Below are 17382 nucleotides of genomic sequence, written 5' to 3'. Positions count from 1 at the left end.
CCACTGAGCATGATTCGGAGAGAGCCCTCTCCTGCTCTGGTAGGGCTACCTACCAGACTGAGCGTGGTTTGTGGTTACCCTAATTTTTGCCTTCCTTCATCCTAAAGCAGATTTAGGTGCTAACAGGTTCCATATATAGATGTTTGCAAGGGGGGTGAGTTAGCTTTTGAAATTTGATTAGTGTCCTCTATTTGATAGTTCTTGATTCCACTTGGAGATTGATGATCTCTTACTCATCCTTGGGCGAATGCAGAGAGGCAAGTGTCACAGGAGAAGTTTCTGGAAGATTCCATGATCTTCCACCTCGCAAATTAACCCTGCCATTTGTCCACTCTCGCCCATCGCACCCCATAAAAGGGCTTTTCAGTATGCATCGCACCTCCTGTGTGCATTTAGGTGGGATGCAGTGAACCTTTACCATGGAGCAGGTGAGATGGTCCACTTTTGACCAGTTCTGAGTAGTTTTTCATGGAGAACTTCTGGGAGATGCTGTAATCAGTTGACCTTGTTCTTTTAGGGGTTGGAACAAAACTTTTAGGGACTTAGGAGCCCTTGGTTTATGGAAATTTATGATTGGGGTTGCAGTGCCCAAAAATTTCTATAACAGTTGCCCCCTAAAGCATGAGGTCATTAATCTTTTGATGTTGGGTGAAATGCTTTATCATGAGGATCCGAAGTTTTTTCAATATGGAAGGAGACCTGTAATAAGATACAATACAATACATTATCTTCATAATATTTTCATGATCTAGCTGAGGCGGGCATTCCCATGCTCAGCTTTATAAATTCATTTTCATGTACATAAGACAGATAATCGTCTGAGTGCAGACTGATGATTCTGGTAGAGCCATCATCCCTTGGATTGGATGATTATCTGTGTAGTAATGATGTACATTTGATGTTTTTATTTTCCTGAATATATATCGCAGCCTGGATGTATGAAACTAGATCCGGGGTCTTCGATCTCGTTCGATCTTCACTCAAAGTACAAGTCGATCCATGTGAGAGATGTTCTGGAGTCGAACATGGAAAGACATCGCCTGATTACCGATAATGATGATGACCCCCAAGGTACTACAGTACAATTCACATGGTGTGAATAAGGGAATTGGTGTCGAACACCACACAAAATCTTTCGGTTGAAGGCCATTGATGTAAACCTGTCACCGGAAGTGATAAACTTGCCATTGAGGCATGCAAGCTTTAAAGTACTAAAAGGGTTGTTCCTAGATCGACTTCCTGGATAATGAGCTGATGTTGACAAGAAGCGATCTGTCATAGGAGGGCCTTAGTGAATCCTACATCAATGACACGGAAAGGAGCAAATGATTTTAATGTAGGTGAAAATGACCTGATGACATAAGGTTCACGGTGGCGGTCATGAAAGAACAAAGTGTAAATGTATTGCAGTGGATGAGACACAGGTGAATTCTCTGAGTGACTTCTCTTGAACATATCGGTGACACTGACATGATGGATTGGTAGCGTTAACCCCAAATATGGATGGTGTGACTGACCAATGGTGATATGACCAGTGAACAGAACAATCCAATCCGACTCGGATGTGGAGCGAAAGTGTCATGTTCAAGAGCGACTTGCTACCAATAAAGTTTCTTCAAGTTTTCTTCCCAATTTTTCCCCAGTCATTGCTGACCATTTGCTCTTTATTTTTTTCAAGCTTGAGGAGGATAACATATGCTTGTTCTATAATTTTTCCTTCAGGAAAACCCATCGCTATGTTTTAACGAGCCTAGCAATAGTGAAACTCGTTCTTGTCGATATGGACAAGTTTGTCGCTATTCGGTTTTAACAAGTTTAACGACAAAGATAACTCGGTCCTTTTCAATTTTAGAGAGTCTGAAAGGGATGTAAAGAAGACTCCAACAATCCTTTTTCGTCATATAATCCCTTAAGTCCGAAAAATTATAAAATAATACGAAGGGATGAATTTTCGGTAATTTTAATGAGCCGAACAAAACAAGTGCTCGATCTTTTTGTGTAATAATCCCTCAGGTCCAAAAAGATTAAAATATAAAGGAGGGATAGCACTTCTGGTCACTTTAACAAGCTGGAGAGGCCAATTACTCGGCAATCTTTTCATATTTTACGAGTCAGATGAAAAGAGCTTAAAAGAGACTCGTTTTTCGAGGAACGAGTGATAAATTCGGGTAGCAGCTAATTCCAGGTAAGGTTTGGAATTTTCCAATCATGACAGTGTCACAAGGATGGCTAATAGGATCAATCTTCGCAGCTGTTCCTTGAAAAGGGTAAACAATCAAATGGAGGTGAATGATCGGCCAATACAGAGTGGAGGTGATGATGAGAACACGACCAAGGCTTCAAACACTGATGATAATGCATTCACGATGGTTATTTACCGGAAATTGGTTCATTTTTTAATGAATAAGCTTAAACTCTAGGGAAACATTTGCTCATTGCTTATGTTTATTTTTTAACGAGCTTGAATTCCGCGTTAAAACTTATCGATCCATTTGTATAATAAGGATGTCTCATCTAAGATGACATTTTTTCAAAGCTTTGCCTCGCATCCTTTGTTTATGCAAGTTAGGAAACGACCAATCCTATGAGTTTAAAGGGTTAGAGGACCTACAAACTTAAAAAATAAATGGTCGCTCTTCGCTTGCATGCCAAAAGGTTTGCATGACCCTAGGTATAGCGAAAAATTTCCAGATTACCAAAGATTGTTCTATCCGCACTACAGACAAAACACTTCCTCGGCGATGTCTACCGAAATAAACAAAGGTGAGTGGTGAAACTAGCTCCACTCACATAACTTTGACGAAGGAATCTTATTGTAGTCTAATCTCATAAACTAGTCATATATCCTTCGCGGAAACCTACACTATACCCAAGGTTTTCCTGTCTAAACAAACCAGGGTGCATGCCCCCTGGGTTTCAGTCATGTCCTCTGAATCACTCGCGCTCATCAGGTGGATGGACTGGGGATTGATGAGACATTCCTTGCGTGAAAAGACCATTCAGGGATGGTATTTGACTATTTCCTATGTGTGAACCGGGGAATGAAAGCTGGTCTATGAGCTTGACCACTCTTCCTTCATGCGGAAAACACATTACTCTAAAGAGTGAGGAGAAAATGGCTCCCATGCAATAAATATAGTCACGTCCAAGGAGTAGATTATAATCCAGGGGTCCTTGGACTACCAATATGTTCATGTGAACGATTTTCCTTCTCAATGTTATTGGCACATTGGGAAGGATCCCTAACGGTTGACTGGTTCCTTTGTCAAAGCTTGTCAGATTTATCATTTCAGGCAAAAGCGATGGTGAACCAAGCGCTTTCCAAGCAGTTGAGGAAAGGATACTCACAGAAGCCCCTTCATCTATGATGGTACTGGCCATGACCATTCTATATATTTGAGCAATGATTCGAAATGGTACACTAGCTGGTAAGCGGGGTCTGCCTAATAGATTCCAATCGAAGGAAACAACTAGGTTGCTTGGAGGTGGGACCGAATAGACGACCGGACATGACTCTGACGAACTTCCTTCCTGCAGTAAAGGAACGGGTAGACTTCCCCCATGTCCGTCGGAGTCTGTGCTTACGAAGAGAATTTGAATGGTGTCATTCTTGTTCTCTCCGGTTACTGTATCATCTGAAGATGGACCTTCTAAAGGCAAGACCGGGTCAACTGCCACCTCGACCTTTTGACTTTTGTTTGGTGTGGATTCAGAGGGTTCATCTTCAATGATAGACACTTCAGCCGACCACAATGGCGTGTCAGCCGGATTTTCAACTAGTGACGGACTTGGCAAGAGTTTCTTATATCCAGGAGGAAGCCGTAACGGTGAAACTAGATGGTTGTCCAAAAATCTTTTAGCCTCATCTAAGAAGGGACAACGGTGGACGGCGTGATCAACTTCACACAGTTTACAAGGAAATTTACATTTTCCTTTTTTTTCCGGGGACTTCACTTTCACTAGTTGACGGTGTATTCTCAACATGATCGTCAGAGGTTGATGACACTGGATTGTGCAAACGAGGAGACCAGTGCCTTAATATCCGAGGGATGCAAGGACAATCTTGATGATAGTGGTCTCCTTTGCAAATGACACATGGCGATTTAGGCCTGGACGATGCAATGTGTGGATTTTTGCTAGACGATGCCTGGTTGCCCCTTTTCGCCTTTGGCTCCTTCTTCTTCTTCTCTTTCTTCTTCTTCTCCTTCTTCTTCTCAGTTACTTGATTTTTGGCTTTACCAGCTTCATCAAGCGAAGAGGAAGGAGGAGAGGGAGAACTGGACAAAGTGGAAGGTTGGGGGGTAACTCTGGTATCGTTTAGTTGCTGACTTGATTGTTCAGGAATCACGGTGTTCTAAATGACAGAGGTTGAGAAGAGCCATACGGGCAAGCCAATTGTCAATCCTGGAAGCGACAATGTGGCCATATGGGGTGCACCAACATCTCCCCAAGAGGAGAAAGGACTAGGATTTACTCCAAGGGGAAATCCTTGGTTGGTGGACTCCATTTTTGTCAACCTAAGACCAACGTAGGAAAGATGATGTTTATTCCGATTAAAATAAATTTTATATGCTTTGACACAACTTGTTTTTTCAATTTTTAAGAGTTGAGAAAAAACAAAAGATGACTCTAGTCACCTTCGATTTTTAATGAGCTTGAAGTGACAAGTGCTCAGATGGACCTTTTCTTTTAAGGAGTCTGAAAAGGAATGAAAGAGACTACTCTGGAAATCTAGACAGAGGGATTACCAAACCAATCGCAAAACTGCAGAATAATTTTTACGGTACGGCAGTCAATCTTCCCGAATGCTATGTTTAGTGCATTGCGATCGATAGGGTGGCAGACACGGCTTCCTATGGATAAAGAATAAGGCCTATTGTGGTCTCCAAATATATACTCGACGGTACGTGGGAGAACAAGTCCGTATTCGCACTTATCGTCTCAAAAGTGGAGGAATCACCCAACCAGTAGTGAAAACAACAGTTACCAGGCTTTACGATGCTTGAATACGTCTCTAGCCTAGACTTCTAAATGTTGTGCGTTAGGTTCCAAAGCGTTTTTAGATTTATTAAATTTATTTTACAGTTAATCTTGCTTAAGAAATTTTCCTTTCAGGTTCACCGCGTGATGTAGATATACAATTCCTAAAATGCAATCTAAGATGATAAACAATCGTTTAATCTTCTTTTTGCAATGAAAATCCTAGCTACTAAAGAAAGAGAGACGATATTCTTTCAACATAGAGCAGAGAGCACACACTATATGCACTGTCCTAAATCAAACCAACAAATAGTCTAAATGAAAATGCACATGCATGTATTTGTTTTCAGCCTTCTTAATGTGTGAATGATAGAAAGAAAGCTAAGTGAAAATCTGAATTATTTTTTCAAAGCGACATTACTAACAATCTTCTTTTCAAGACAAAATGAAGACAATGACGACACTTTGTGATTCGGAATGGAAAACTTGCTTTAGACACTTGAAAAACTACTAATTAAAATCAAATACAAGAGTAACAGTGTAATTGACTATCAAGAACAATCGGATTCTCTTCTATGACTGAAAACGACACTTGCGACACTTCCAAATCAAGAAACGACAGTTCAATTATGCTACTTCTTTGTAAAAGAGAACTGAAAATGGCTCAAAATACATAAAAAAATTTACAGTTCTTTGCACAATGGAGGCAAAATAATGGCAAGGAAGGGGGTTTCCAATAGAGGTATACTGACTACAGATAGAAAAACTCCTGAATAGAGCTAAAAAGAGTGAAAAATCCAAAGTCTAGACGCAAAATTAGCCCTTTCTGATCAGCGCACCTATTACACAGGGATTCCAGTATGCATCCCACCTACAACACATGGGAAGTATGATGCATATTGATATCCTTGAAGAGAGGGTTCGATGGTATAGTGCGAGACTTTTGATTCAGGTCTTGATCATAGTTTGTAGCACAGTTCAGGGATTTAGGCCGAGCAAGTGATAATCAGTAAATAAATCACAGGGGTAGATCTAAGGAGGTTATTAGAGCCACCACAAGGGCAATTAGAGAGTTTGTAAATTGATTGTTCAGTTCATAAACAAAACCCGGAGATAGACTGAAGCAACATTGATCTACTTTGCATTTGCATAGCAAATGCAGTTCGAAGGCTAGCTGGCTTGACTTCAGGCTCCATTTGTGAGTTTATAAAGCAAACAAATATAGAAAAACAAACAATCTATTCGATCCCTAGTGGAGTCGCCATTTTGTTATCGGGAAATCTAGTGTCTATGCAGAGCTTCTAGTCCCACTAAGGCTGGTAGCTACCTTAGAAACAAACAAACTAAAAGCACTTTTGTTTTCCTTCATGAGAAGTAGATAAGAGGGGAACAAAGGAGACCAACCTCTATCTTGCGCTTGGTTCCTTGCTTGATTCCTCTCCCTTTTGATAGATCTTTGCCACTTGCTTCCTCATCTACCTAGCTTCAAAGAGCACCTGTGGAATTAAAGCAGCATAACACTATCCAAGAATAGAGATCTACTATCATAAACAATATAGGACCAGATATATATTGACCACACAATTGCATATATCATAAATCATACAAGAGTGTGGAGGAAAACTTGAATAGCTTTATTAATAATCAAGAATAGAAAAGAGGTTTACAACCAATTGTTCTGACCTAACATCATCCTCTTAGCAAGAAAGCCCTTCTTCACCTCATGAAAAGCTTAGATCACCCAACACTATGATGTTACACCAATAAACCAGCAGCACTTCCTTACAAGATACAAAATTCCAGCCTTTGGATCTCTGGGATGAGGGATCCATATATAGATGTTTGCAAGGGCGTGAGTCATCTTTTGAGATTTGATTAGTGTCCTCTCTCTGATAGTTCTTGATTCCACTTGGAGATTGATGATCTCTTACTCATCCCTGGGCGAATGCAGAGAGGCAAGTGTCATAGGAGAAGTTTCTGGAAGATTCCATGATCTTCCACCTCGCAAATTGACCCTACCATTTGTCCACTCTTGCCCATCACACCCCATAGAAGGGCTTTTCAGTATGCATCGCACCTCCTGTGTGCATTTAGGTGGGATGCAACGCACTTTGACCATGGAGCAGGTGAGATGGTCTAGTGTTGACTAGTTCTGAGTAGTTTTTCATGGAGAACTTCTGGGAGATGCTGTAATCAGTTGAACTTGTTCTTTTAGGGGTTGGAATAACACTTTTAGGGACTTAGGAGCCCTTGGTTTATGGACATTTATGATCGGGGTTGCAGTGCCCAAAAATGTCTATAACATAATCTACTTGCCGAAAGAAAGCTATTTTATCTTGCCAAATCCATCAAAATACCAAATCTAATTACAGAAATAAAAATATTTTTTCTTGCATAATTCATCAAACGATCAATCAAAATTGCATGTACCATCTACCTAGTTCACACTTGCTTGTAAATCATTAACCTACTTGCATCATACTTGTGATAAAAAAACTAACTCTACTCTATTTTGGCAATGAAGAAAAGGAATGGTTGGAGTGGCCTAGGAGATTCCCCTGATCATAAAATCACAACTGGGGGTAATCATTCATCTAGAATAAGTTAAAGTTGCAGTAGGGATCGAAACTGAGGAAGGAACGTGATGTCACAAGTTTGTTACAGGCGATTGCTACAGGAGGCTTGTAATGCTACAAGAGGGCATCCGAGTGGTTTTTGAAGGTGAAAATGTTGTCTTGAGGGTATGGAGAGGTGGATGGAAGTTGAAACAAATCGAGGGAGGTTGGTTTGAGCCCCTTGCCAAGCTTAGGACCTCTCAAATTCTTGTCTTGCACTAGGATGAGTGTTCTTGGTATACTAGGCTGAATGGTTTATAAAACAGGGTTTTGGGACAATGTTTGGAAGTGGAAGGAGAATATGAAGGAGCTCAAGATGGAAGTGGCAAAGGTGCCCTTCCCTCTAGATCAACAAACCCTGCAACCAATCACATGCATGTATCCATTTATCATTAACAAAATGAAATAACTTATTATGGAAAAGACGAGTTGAATTTAGATAACATCTAATCTATGCAATACCACTGATCTAATCACTAAACTGACTTCTAAGCTACAAAAATAAAATGTAAAACAAGACAACTAACACTAATCTATTTCCAAGAAATCATAAACACAATATTTTTTTACTGTGGTTGTGAATCCTTCCACTTATTCTCCCACAAGAGAGGTGTTGTAGAGGCTGCAACCACAATATTTTATAGATTAATCTATACTGAAATGAAAGAAACTATGAATTGCTTGGAATCAAGAATAAATATAAGTACAAGAAAAGGTACCAAAGCCTCTGGGTTGGGCCCAAAGCCAAGGGTCCCAGCCATCTCAAACTAACTCAGATGTAGCTTAAAATCCCAACTTGTCATTATCAAAAAGTGCAGGTCTAATACACCACATAAAAGCTTAAAGTGACAATGTTAAGCTTGAAGCTCAATAGCTATACCTAGCTGAACAAAAAATTTGAATCCTAATGAGCTCTTCTTCTAGTTTATTTATACAAAAGGGCAGCTGAAGAAACTCCCTTGGAGTGGTTCCCTCAATCTCAAAGATGGTGGATCTTGTCCCTCTTGATCTTCACTTGGAATAACATTCACTTGATTGCCAATGAATTCGAACTGGTGAGAGAGGATATTGTGATCCCAAGTTGTGTTCAGGGAGTTAAGGAGGTGGAAAAACCCCCTAGATTCTCCCTTAGTTGTCTCTATCAAGCCCCTGCATAGTAATAGCTTAAAAAGTATTTCATTTTCCTGCAATTAAACCACATTAGGCCACATACTATGAAAAACACCTTTCACTCCTCTTGCTAAGAATAATACAACAAAAAATGTGAATTAATGTAAGAGAAGGATAGTTTTAAGGCTAGAGGATGGCATAATGATCTTCAAAATGTACCTATTGATGGGACTCATCATCACTCCCCTTATGAAGGTGTTTCTCATCCTATGAGCAACATAGTCATCCATGTGCAGCACTCTAATGACCCTAGTGGCCTCCCTGAGATCCCATGGTTCCTCAGATGGTGTGCCTTCTTTTGGGAAATACCTGCATTCCTATCTATCTCTATCCACTCCTTCTTCTCTTCTAATTCAGCTCTTCCTTCTTGTAAGCCTAACAACAAGGGTGGATTGAGTTTGATTCCTATCCACTTGATTTTCATCCTCTTCATGATCCAATTGTACAATGGTGTTCTCTCCAAGGCATTCCTTAGCATTTCAGGAGAGTGATATTCTTTGATTTGTAGGCTGTGGGGTAAGGCATGCCATCTCCTATGGAAATCTTGCAAACTTTTTGTTCCTAACATCATGAATGTGCCTTCAAAGTGTAGAATGACTTGCCCCTGGGTAGCAATGTATTTGGGTGCTAGAGAAACATCATTGGAGATAAGGTTGTGATTGCTAATGATAGCCTTTGGGCTCACTAGCTCTACCCTGATATATAATGGTTCCTTCTCCTCCTTTTCCATTACCTTTTTCAACTCCTCATCTCTTGTCTCCTCATGAGTCATCTAGGATGCTAAATCCATCAGCTGCATATGTCCCAATCTTGAATAGGGATCCAAAAAATTCATATTTGTAAAAGTGAGGTTGTGCACATTAAATCCAACCAATTTTTCCTTGTCTTCCATGTTAGTTTGGTTTCAAAATTCAATGAATTGCCTGTAGTCTTGAAAAGACAGAGATCCATATTGTGCTAAAGTTTTGATTTTGAACTGCAACCATTGTTCTTTGAGAAAGAGGGCATAAGACTTTTATGGTTGTCTACATTTTAGTGCTTCCATGGAGAGACTTTCCATGGTGGCAAGTTGTGTTTCTTTCTCTTGCAACCTCTCTCTCAACCTCATATTTGTACATGTAGTTTCTCCTTCATCATAGACTCTCATTCTCAAATCACTTAACTCTTTGCCCATTTCAATGACCTTTTCTTCCATAAGTCCTAAATCCTCTACATTCTTAGATTTAGAAATTTGCATCCACCTGTGGGTTCTACCTATCTCTCTCTCTAGCTCATAAAGGAGTGGGATTGCAATTTTTTCAAGGATAAGCCTTCCTCCTTCATTAAATTTGTAGTAGGATCCCAAGCTAGGTTGCGGGCTAGGTTCTTGGAGTTCTTGTAGGTATTTTCCAATAGTATTTAAAGCAGTGGCTTCCTTTTGTAACTCTTTCTTGTGCTCTTGTAGCTTTCCCTATCCCGACTGTAGCAGACTCTGCCCCTCTTGTAAGAAACCCTGTCTCTCCTATAGCAAACCCTAATCCTCCTGTAGCTTCTCTTTTTCTTCCAACTCAAAGGCAGATTGTGTCCTTGGCTTCTTGAAGGTGATAGACCTAGTAGTAGGCCTACTTACAGGTGATATAGGTGACTTTGGTTTGGTTTTAAGGGGAGTGACCTCCTCAATTTTTCCTTCACTGGGTCCTATTTCTTCTTTTTTGCTTCGTGACTCATTAATAATTATGGGAACAGTTATGGATTTCCTTGTCTAATTCTATAGCTCTTCCTAGTTCTGAAATACATTTGATTTAGTCTTGATTACTTCCTCTTGGGCTTGATAGAAGTGCCCAATGTAGCTAAGGTTGCAGCTACTTCTTATTTAGTGCCTTCTACTCCTTGGGGTGGAGAAGTCTCCTCAAGGATTACACTTTATTCTCCTTTCTCCTCCCCCTCTTCTCCTTTCATCTCTACTTCTCCTTCCTCTGTCTTTGCAACTTCCTTTTCCTCTATTTTTCTCTCTTCTTCTTCTATTCTTTCTTCCTCTTCCTCCTCTATCTTTGATCCTTCTTCTTCCTCTATTTTTCCTTCTCTTCTTGCAATATTAGAGGCTGGAGTGTGTCCCAGTGTGAGGGATTATGTTTCTATGAATGTCTCCCTATCCATGTCCAAAAAATTGTTCCATATGACAAGGATTCTCAAATGGTTTAGAGAATCCATCACTATTAACTTGATAAGGCCATGGTGAGCTAAATGTTGGTGTTTTCCTTCCCTAACCTTCTGACTCATCTCCATAATTAATTGCAGGAGGAAATGAGGGACACTAAGTCTTTGAGAAAGGGTTAATTATGCCTTGAATATCAGCTCCTAGAGCAACCTGAAGTGGTAGGCATAAACCACACTTAATCTCCCTTCACAAGATATATATTTAAGGATATGGTAAGCTACCTCATCCCAAGGGTAAGGAAGAATTTCTCTTCTCACTCCATTATTGTCTTCTATAGGCTTCTCTTTTGAAAGGAAGAAGTTTTTCCTAGTTGTGACACTTACTTGCTTGTCTTCTTTGCTCCATCTAATTCCTAGAGGCAAGGTGGTCACTTTGTTGATGGTTTTAGGACTGAGAGAGATGGCCAACCCTCTAAAATAGTTGTGGCATTGTATTCCTCTTGAGAGTGTAATTACATGGAAAATTTACAGGTAAGATCATCATCATACCCCTTTAGCAACTCAAAGAAACCCAACCACTGGTGTTTTCTGAAGATGTAAACTATAGGAGGGTGTTGGTGAATTCTCCTGGTGTCTCAAGGTTCCCTTCTATTAAATCATCTCCCCATATCTTCTCTATGTTAGGAAACCAACTCACAAAAAGATATAAAAGATAGATCAACGCCTTAGAATTTAGCCTCTTCGGGGGGGCAACCTCCTTTACATTACACAAATGAACAATTCTTGGATGATACAAATGACTATACATCCCTTCTATATATAGGAGTCTAAGGGGTCACAATATAATCAAGGTGACATAATAGTAATAACATAAGGGCACAAAAATAACAATATTGGGTTTCTATGGGGCATACTAATAACAATATGGGGACAATAGGGGCACAATAATAACAATAAGGGATACAACGAAAATAGTAATGGGGGAATCACTAGTATTATAGGGGCCTAACATGCCCTCTCCTTCTGATTTTCCTCAATGCTTGAGTAGTTCTGAATGATTCTATATAAAATTTTCATCCTCCCACGTGGAATCTTCAACAGATAAGTTCTTCCACTTAATGAGATAATTCGAAATTGATCGATTTCCTAGTTGTCGAGTTCTTGTTTCTCTGACTGCTTCTAGTTCCAATATGGTTTTTCCTTCCTCGTCAAGTTCTGGCAATATTGTTTGAACTGGGAGCTTGTCACCTATAACCTTCTTTAAACATGAAACATGGAAAACTGGGTGCACTCAGGAAGCTACAGGAAGCTCCAATTTGTATGCCATAGTACCAATCTTTTGCAACACCTTGTACGGACCATAATACTTTGGTGATAATTTATTATCCTTCTTATCTTACTTGAGGGACATTATTTATATGGTTGTAGCCATAGGAATACCCAGTCACCTACATCAAAACTTCTTTCGCTTCGATGTTGATCTGCCTGTTGTTTCATTCTATTCCGCGCCAACGTGAGGTTATCCCTTAAGAGTTGGCGAACTTGTTGTTGATGCTCGATGTGATGTTACACTGCTTGAACCTTAGAATTTTCTCTTAAATAGGATGTGATGGATGGTGGATGATATCCATAAAGTGCCATAAATGGGGTCATTTTTGCTGCAGTATGGAAGAAAGTGTTATACCACCATTCAGCCAGAGGCAACCATTTGACCCATTGTGTCTATTTATCAGATACAAAGCAACGGAGATATCGTTCCAAACATTTGTTTACTATCTCAATTTTCCCATCAGATTAAGGATGATAAGATGAGGTATGAGCTAACTAAGTACCGAGACAAGAAAATAATTCTGTCAAAAAAATTGTAGTGAAAATGGGATCTCTGTTACTTACAATAATCTCTGGGTTTCCATATAGCTTTTGAATCATTTCCATAAATGCAGTAGAAACTGTACTGGCTTTAAATGGATGTGATAATGCACAAAGGTGTGAATACTTGGTAAGTATGTCAACTACCACCATGATGACACTCTTTCCCTCAGACTTGGGTAAACCTGTTATAAAATCCATTGAAACCTCCTTGTTACACTAAAAAATGTCACCTTGACTACTTACAGTTAGTATGGCTCCAATCAACAAGTCATGCTACCCTCTTAGGCAAGTCTCATGCCTCTGTTATCCATCTCAAACTCAAAGAAGAGAGAAAGTCTTGTAAAAATCATGTTTATCTCTGGGGTCGCAGGTTCTCTCTAGCCTTACCTGCGGGGACGCTGACCATGTTCACAAAATCTGCGTCCATAGACGCTCTGTATGTTAAGGGACAGGTGCGTCCCTCTGTAAAAGGCAAAATGCGCGAGTTTTATCTTGAAAAAGTTACTTGTGGTTACTTCTAGAACATTCTAGAGGTCGGTTTGATGAAATGGATGCGCCTCCAGTTGGTTCATGTATCTCTATTAAGGGGGAACTTATCCCATCAATAAGGGAGCTATCCCACCCATAGAGGGGGATGATCCCATTGATAGTGGACCTGAATAACCTCTTTACAGCACTATAAATGAAGGCATTGAGCCAGAAGGAGAAGAGGTTGGAGCTATACATTTTCTTTGGGTAAATGCTGCAGGATTTAGGTCTTCCATTAGAGCCTTTGTGAGGAGAGATTGTCTTCACTTGATTCTACTTGGGAGAGGGTGAGCTTTGTCAAAGTAGAGGAAAACCCTTGATGGACCCTGGGAGGAACTTGCACAACACCAAGGCCAGGTTGTAAGAGTTTCTTTGTTTCGTTATTAATACAAACTGGTTTATTTTTCTCAATAGCTTGTGTTAATGAGTTATTTCATGTGTTCCTTGGTCTGCATGTTGAATATATGTTTTATTATATGAAATGCAAGTGCTTGGTAATTGTTTGATTGTTTGTGGTTGCAGGAATTGACTTGAAGGAGGAGCTCATCCGGATCGTCAAGAACGGACTTCAACAACAGCGTTTTGGAATAAGGTAAGCCTAAACACTTGTAGTTTTCATGTTGTAAAAGGTGTATTTAGAGAAAGATCACTCCATTTTGTCTTGTTTGTCATTAGAATGTCTTAGACTTCTAGGAAGGTCAGTCGTGTCCGCACCCTTGACAGATTCCGTGTGACAAATTGGCGACTCCGCTGGGGAATCCATTAATGAGAGAGTCTTTTCCTTTATATGAACTTTGCTTTGAGAAAATCATTTTTATTTTCTGGTTTTTGACTGTGAGAATTAGTATTTGGGTGGCTTAGCTGTAGCTTTAGTTGGCTTTAGTTTTTCTTCCTTTTTCCAGAAAGACGCAGTCTCTGTGTGCTGCACAGTGCGTCCTTGGACGCGCTGTTGTCGACTGCACAGTGCGGGGCCGCACCTGTGACAACGGCTGGCCTGCGTCTTCCTGTAAAAGTTAAGAAAATTCCATTTTTGCCTTAAATTACTTTTAGATTTTGTTTTTCTTAGTGTTTTCTGCCCAGATCCTTTAGTACCCTGTCAAGAATTCTCACCTGAACTCGTTTTGTGAGCTTTGAGTGTTTTAGTGGTTTTCAACGAAGTTTAGACCTAGGGTTTGATTTTTGGAAAGGCTTTGTAGTGACTTTGAGCTTAGAAAGTTGTCCAGCCTTAGATATCTCTGGTTAGTCAACCTTCTTAGAAGTTGAGCCTGCCGTAAAGTCTCCTTGTTTGAGCAACTTGTCATTTGAGTTGTTTTGGGTCAAATTTCGAATTGCTTGTTTTTAAAGTATTGATTTCCATTTTCAAAAAGGACAAAAAGATTAGAATTTTGTTTTGACTAGTTTTTGGTTCTGCAATAAGCTAGTCCTTGATTTGATTGTGATCAAGTAAAACACCTTAGAAATAATCATTGTTAGTTTTGGCCTCGTTAAGATTGCTTAGAGTAAATTTGCCTTTAGTTTGCTTATGAGTGCATTTTCATAGATTTTAAGAGTTGTTAAGATTGATTTTTGGTTATATTAGATTTATTTGCTTTATTAAAAGAAAAATACAAAAACATCTTCTTAAAAGTCTTGTTTCAAGTAGCTTTTTGTTTTCAAAAGAAGAAAAGAGTTTTTTCGTGCATGTAAAGAGAAGTTATGTTTTTATGCTTGGAAAAGAAAAACGAATTGTTTCTTTGATTGTCTTCAATTAAGAAGTTGCTTTTATAAGGATTGCATTCTCTCAACTTTTTAGTTAAGCAATTCATCGAAAAAGTAAAGTAGTGGATAAATCATTTTAGGTGCATTTTGTAGTGGTTTCGAGTCGAGTCAACACACCACTAGTTTCACTTCCATCACCTTTTGACTTAAGAAACAACCTTAAAAGTAACGCTTAAATTAAAATCAATCTAGTAATCTTTATTTTTCTAGGGCTCTGAAGCACCAACATAGCTTAGGCTAGGGTCTTGGAGTAGGTGAGTACTTAACTCTCCAAGACTACAAAACCAAACAGATAGTCTATCTTGAGTAGAACAAATCCAATTGTTTCAGTTACATTCTGGGAAAGCTCCTCTTAAAGGAGAAACACGAGCTCGTGTCCGAACCAGTGAGGGGATCATTCCTCCCTCGTTGGGAACGACGCCAGGCAGTACGTATTACAAACGGTAAACCTCGGATTAACCATTGTCGAGGAGCCAGGGGTCACTTATCGGTAAACCTTGGATTGTTGTCAAGGAGCCGGTAAGGGGATTGGAGCTTGCTACTCTGCCCTTGCGTGCTGTCGGAGTTTAGACTGTTCCCCCAGGTGTAATTGTTGTGATTGGTAACCTTAGTGGCCATAATATCTAGGATTCTACCCAAGGTGACGGTGGAGGGAAGGTCCCACTGTACCTGGAGCAGACGTCGGTTATACTCACTTGGATTTTCTGGGGGGTTCGCTTCACTTCGAGACGGTTAAAGTGGAGGAACTTGGTCCAGTCTATTCATTAAGCAGGTTGCCGGGGTAACTGTTCCACCCACTATTTCTGTACTGAATCCTGCGAGGTTGGGCCTAATCACCAACTAGCGCTTTTGGTCCGGAAGACTACTGTTTGTGTGTGGTTTGACGCTCTAGATTATTTAGGCGTGTGCTTCAAATTTGATTGGTTCTTTAGAAGACTTTAGGTGGTTTGATTTGAAATTTTTTACTTTGTTTTCGTGTGTTGTAGTTAAAATCTTTAATTGTGGCGGAATTACCGAGAAGGTCCCGTCGTATTGCGGGCCAGTCTCCTGAAGTTGTATCTGTGGCCGAATTGTTGAGAAGATCCCGTGAACTTAGGGGTTCACCTCCTCGAGACGACCCCAGTTATTTAGAAGGTTTAAAGGTCCTTGTAACTCCTCCTAGTGGCAGTAGAGTAGGTTCACCTGAAGAAGGAGAATCTTCTTTGGTAGTCCATCCAGATTACCAAAGATTAGAAACAGGTTACAATCCCGAAGCTGTTACAGTTTCCGAGCTTGCTGGTAGTTTTTCATCTGCCAGTGAAACAGGCGAAGAACCTGAAATTTCAGAACCTGTTACTCCAACTCCTAGTGTTCCTGATTCACCAAGAATAGAAAGAATTATCACCGAAAATCTTCCTGTTGGATTAATTGCTATAGAAGAACTTGTTCCAGAGGAAGAAATAGGCGTTTCTGATTCTGAAGATCTAATTACCCTTGATCTAAGGGAGCGTGAATCCATCTTTTACAGTCCTCCTAGAAGTGAATCTTGGTACCTTGCATTAACCAATTTTTTAGACAACTCAGTAGGTTTTTCTACACCTCGTACTCCGGTTCCACCTAGAGGAATTCATTCTCCTGTAAATATGTCTGGTCAGTCATCTGTGTTTTCACAAAGTCCTGAATCATTTTTACATGGCGGTCCTTCTGTTCCTACTGGGTATCAGTCACTTTCTGGTACCTTTGCGGGAGCATCTCCTCAACCTGTTGATCATGGGTTATTAGTTGGAAACAGTGGTAATGTACCATTGAGTATAGGTGAAGTTTATATGATGTCAGGTTCAACTCCCATTAACCAACCTCAAGGTGGCCAATTACCGCCTGGGGGGCAACCTTCGTTAATGCCTGGGGGGCAACCTCAAGGTACTTCATTTGTGACTGGGGGGCAACCTCAAGGGTATCAACCCCAAGGGTATCAACCCCAGCCTCAATACGTACCCCAAAGTCAACCTCAGTATCAGTATCAACCTCAAGGATGGCAACCTCAAGGATGGCAACCCCAAGGGTATCAACCCCAAGGGTATCAACCTCAAGGATACCAACCTCAAGGTCAAGGTCAACCCCAGTATTCGTATTTACCTCAAGGTTATCAACCTACGGGTCAATACCCTGGTCAAGGTTATCAACCACCTCAAGGGCAATCATATGGGACTACACCTTACAGTTATCAACCCTATCCTCAATACGGCTATGGATCTCAGTATCCTCAACCTGTTACGAGTCAATACCCTGGAATGTTAACATGGGATCCGTCACAGGGTCAACAGATGTCGCAACCAAGTATACA

Source organism: Pinus tabuliformis, chromosome 5_2, assembly GCF_031772625.1.
Source record: "Pinus tabuliformis cultivar Carrire ecotype Pingquan chromosome 5_2, CPIR1, whole genome shotgun sequence".
In the NCBI taxonomy this organism is placed as follows: domain Eukaryota; kingdom Viridiplantae; phylum Streptophyta; class Pinopsida; order Pinales; family Pinaceae; genus Pinus; species Pinus tabuliformis.
The sequence above is the reverse complement of the archived record's forward strand: the minus strand, read 5'-3'. Positions refer to the sequence as shown.